The sequence below is a fragment of the Sprattus sprattus genome, assembly GCF_963457725.1.
Source record: "Sprattus sprattus genome assembly, chromosome: 1".
NCBI lineage: Eukaryota > Metazoa > Chordata > Actinopteri > Clupeiformes > Clupeidae > Sprattus > Sprattus sprattus.
This window is the reverse complement of record NC_137920.1, coordinates 23847557-23852556: the sequence shown is the minus strand read 5'-3', so window position 1 is coordinate 23852556 and position 5000 is coordinate 23847557.

Genomic DNA, 5000 nt, shown 5'->3' with positions numbered 1-5000 from the left:
CCTCTCTCTCTCTCTCACATTCACATCCTCTCTCTCTCTCTCACATTCACATCCTGTCTCACTCTCACATTCACATCCTGTCTCTCTCTCACATTCACATCCTGTCTCTCTCTCATATTCACATCCTGTCTCTCTCTCTCACATTCACATCCTCTCTCTCTCTCTCTCAAATTCACATCCTGTCTCTCTCTCACATTCACATCCTGTCTCTCTCTCACATTCACATCCTGTCTCACTCTCACATTCACATCCTGTCTCTCTCTCACATTCACATCCTGTCTCTCTCTCACATTCACATCCTCTCTCTCTCTCTCACATTCACATCCTCTCTCTCTCTCTCACATTCACATCCTGTCTCTCTCTCACATTCACATCCTCTCTCTCTCTCACACATTCACATCCTCTCTCTCTCTCTCTCACATTCACATCCTGTCTCTCTCTCACATTCACATCCTGTCTCTCTCTCACATTCACATCCTGTCTCACTCTCACATTCACATCCTGTCTCTCTCTCACATTCACATCCTCTCTCTCTCACATTCACATCCTCTCTCTCTCTCTCACATTCACATCCTGTCTCTCTCTCACATTCACATCCTCTCTCTCTCTCTCACATTCACATCCTGTCTCTCTCTCTCACATTCACATCCTGTCTCTCTCTCTCACATTCACATGCTCTCTCTCTCTCTCACATTCACATCCTGTCTCTCTCTCAAATTCACATCCTGTCTCTCTCTCTCACATTCACATCCTCTCTCTCTCTCTCACATTCACATCCTGTCTCTCTCTCACATTCACATCCTGTCTCTCTCTCTCACATTCACATCCTGTCTCTCTCTCTCACATTCACATCCTGTCTCACATTCACATTCACATCCTGTCTCTCTCTCTCACATTCACATCCTGTCTCTCTCACACATTCACATCCTCTCTCTCTCTCTCACATTCACATCCTCTCTCTCTCTCACATTCACATCCTGTCTCTCTCTCTCACATTCACATCCTCTCTCTCTCTCTCACATTCACATCCTGTCTCTCTCTCACATTCACATCCTGTCTCTCACTCTCACATCCTGTCTCTCTCTCACATTCACATCCTGTCTCACTCTCACATTCACATCCTGTCTCTCTCTCACATTCACATCCTGTCTCTCTCTCTCACATTCACATCCTGTCTCTCTCTCACTCTCACATCCTGTCTCTCTCTCACATTCACATCCTCTCTCTCTCTCTCACATTCACATCCTGTCTCTCTCTCTCACATTCACATCCTGTCTCACTCTCACTCTCACATCCTGTCTCTCTCTCACATTCACATCCTCTCTCTCTCTCTCACATTCACATCCTGTCTCTCTCTCACATTCACATCCTGTCTCTCTCTCTCACATTCAAATCCTGTCTCTCTCTCACTCTCACATCCTGTCTCTCTCTCACATCCTGTCTCTCTCTCACATTCACATCCTCTCTCTCTCTCTCACATTCACATCCTCTCTCTCTCTCTCACATTCACACCCTGTCTCACTCTCACATTCACATCCTGTCTCTCTCTCACATTCACATCCTGTCTCTCTCTCATATTCACATCCTGTCTCTCTCTCTCACATTCACATCCTCTCTCTCTCTCTCTCAAATTCACATCCTGTCTCTCTCTCACATTCACATCCTGTCTCTCTCTCACATTCACATCCTGTCTCACTCTCACATTCACATCCTGTCTCTCTCTCACATTCACATCCTGTCTCTCTCTCACATTCACATCCTCTCTCTCTCTCTTACATTCACATCCTCTCTCTCTCTCTCACATTCACATCCTGTCTCTCTCTCACATTCACATCCTCTCTCTCTCTCACACATTCACATCCTCTCTCTCTCTCTCTCACATTCACATCCTGTCTCTCTCTCACATTCACATCCTGTCTCTCTCTCACATTCACATCCTGTCTCACTCTCACATTCACATCCTGTCTCTCTCTCACATTCACATCCTGTCTCTCTCTCACATTCACATCCTCTCTCTCTCTCACACATTCACATCCTCTCTCTCTCTCTCACATTCACATCCTGTCTCTCTCTCACATTCACATCCTCTCTCTCTCTCTCACATTCACATCCTGTCTCTCTCTCTCACATTCACATCCTCTCTCTCTCTCTCACATTCACATCCTGTCTCTCTCTCACATTCACATCCTGTCTCTCTCTCACATTCACATCCTGTCTTTCTCTCTCACATTCACATCCTGTCTCACATTCACATTCACATCCTGTCTCTCTCTCTCACATTCACATCCTGTCTCTCTCTCACATTCACATCCTGTCTCTCTCACACATTCACATCCTCTCTCTCTCTCTCACATTCACATCCTCTCTCTCTCTCACATTCACATCCTGTCTCTCTCTCTCACATTCACATCCTCTCTCTCTCTCTCACATTCACATCCTGTCTCTCTCTCACATTCACATCCTGTCTCTCTCTCACATTCACATCCTGTCTCACTCTCACATTCACATCCTGTCTCTCTCTCACATTCACATCCTGTCTCTCTCTCACATTCACATCCTCTCTCTCTCTCTCACATTCACATCCTCTCTCTCTCTCTCACATTCACATCCTGTCTCTCTCTCACATTCACATCCTCTCTCTCTCTCTCACATTCACATCCTGTCTCTCTCTCTCACATTCACATCCTCTCTCTCTCTCTCACATTCACATCCTGTCTCTCTCTCACATTCACATCCTGTCTCTCTCTCACATTCACATCCTGTCTTTCTCTCTCACATTCACATCCTGTCTCACATTCACATTCACATCCTGTCTCTCTGTCTCACATTCACATCCTGTCTCTCTCTCACATTCACATCCTGTCTCTCTCACACATTCACATCCTCTCTCTCTCTCTCTCAAATTCACATCCTGTCTCTCTCTCACATTCACATCCTGTCTCTCTCTGACATTCACATCCTGTCTCACTCTCACATTCACATCCTGTCTCACTCTCACATTCACATCCTGTCTCTCTCTCACATTCACATCCTGTCTCTCTCTCACATTCACATCCTCTCTCTCTCTCTTACATTCACATCCTCTCTCTCTCTCTCACATTCACATCCTGTCTCTCTCTCACATTCACATCCTCTCTCTCTCTCACACATTCACATCCTCTCTCTCTCTCTCTCACATTCACATCCTGTCTCTCTCTCACATTCACATCCTGTCTCTCTCTCACATTCACATCCTGTCTCACTCTCACATTCACATCCTGTCTCTCTCTCACATTCACATCCTGTCTCTCTCTCACATTCACATCCTCTCTCTCTCTCTCACATTCACATCCTCTCTCTCTCTCTCACATTCACATCCTGTCTCTCTCTCACATTCACATCCTGTCTTTCTCTCTCACATTCACATCCTGTCTCACATTCACATTCACATCCTGTCTCTCTCTCTCACATTCACATCCTGTCTCTCTCTCACATTCACATCCTGTCTCTCTCACACATTCACATCCTCTCTCTCTCTCTCACATTCACATCCTCTCTCTCTCTCACATTCACATCCTGTCTCTCTCTCTCACATTCACATCCTCTCTCTCTCTTTCACATTCACATCCTGTCTCTCTCTCACATTCACATCCTGTCTCTCACTCTCACATCCTGTCTCTCTCTCACATTCACATCCTGTCTCACTCTCACATTCACATCCTGTCTCACTCTCTCACATTCACATTACGTCTCTCTCACATTCACATCCTGTCTCTCTGTCACATTCACATCCTGTCTCACTCTCACATTCACATCCTGTCTCACTCTCTCACATTCACATTACGTCTCTCTCACATTCACATCCTGTCTCACTCTCACATTCCCATCCTGTCTCTCACTCTCACATCCTGTCTCTCTCTCACATTCACATCCTGTCTCTCTCACACATTCCCATCCTGTCTCTCTCTCTCACATTCACATCCTCTCTCTCTCACTGCATCCACATCCTGTCTCTCTCTCTCACATTCACATCCTGTCTCACTCTCACATTCACATCCTGTCTCTCACTCTCACATCCTGTCTCTCTCTCACATTCCCATCCTCTCTCTCTCTCTCACATTCACATCCTGTCTCTCTCTCACATTCACATCCTCTCTCTCTCTCTCACATTCACATCCTCTCTCTCTCTCACATTCACATCCTCTCTCTCTCTCACACATTCACATCCTCTCTCTCTCTCACTCTCACATCCTGTCTCTCTCTCTCACATTCACATCCTGTCTCTCTCTCTCATATTCACATCCTGTCTCTCTCTCACACATTCACATCCTGTCTCTCTCTCACATTCACATCCTGTCTCTCTCTCACATTCACATCCTGTCTCTCTCTCTCACATTCACATCCTGTCTCTCTCTCACATTCACATCCTGTCTCTCTCTCACATTCACATCCTGTCTCTCTCTCTCACATTCACATCCTGTCTCACTCTCACATTCACATCCTGTCTCTCTTTCACATTCACATCCTGTCTCTCTTTCACATTCACATCCTGTCTCTCTCTCACATTCACATCCTGTCTCTCTCTCTCACATTCACATCCTGTCTCACTCTCACTCTCACATCCTGTCTCACTCTCACATTCACATCCTGTCTCTCTTTCACATTCACATCCTGTCTCTCTTTCACATTCACATCCTGTCTCTCTCTCACATTCACATCCTGTCTCACTCTCACATTCACATCCTGTCTCTCTCTCACATTCACATCCTCTCTCTCTCTCTCACATTCACATCCTCTCTCTCTCTCACATTCACATCCTGTCTCTCTCTCTCTCTCACATCCTGTCTCTCTCTCTCACATTCACATCCTGTCTCTCTCTCACTCTCACATCCTGTCTCTCACTCTCACATCCTGTCTCACATTCACATCCTCTCTCTCTCTCACATTCACATCCTGTCTCTCTCTCACATTTTCATCCTGTCTCTCTCTTTCACATTCACATCCTGTCTCTCTCTCACATT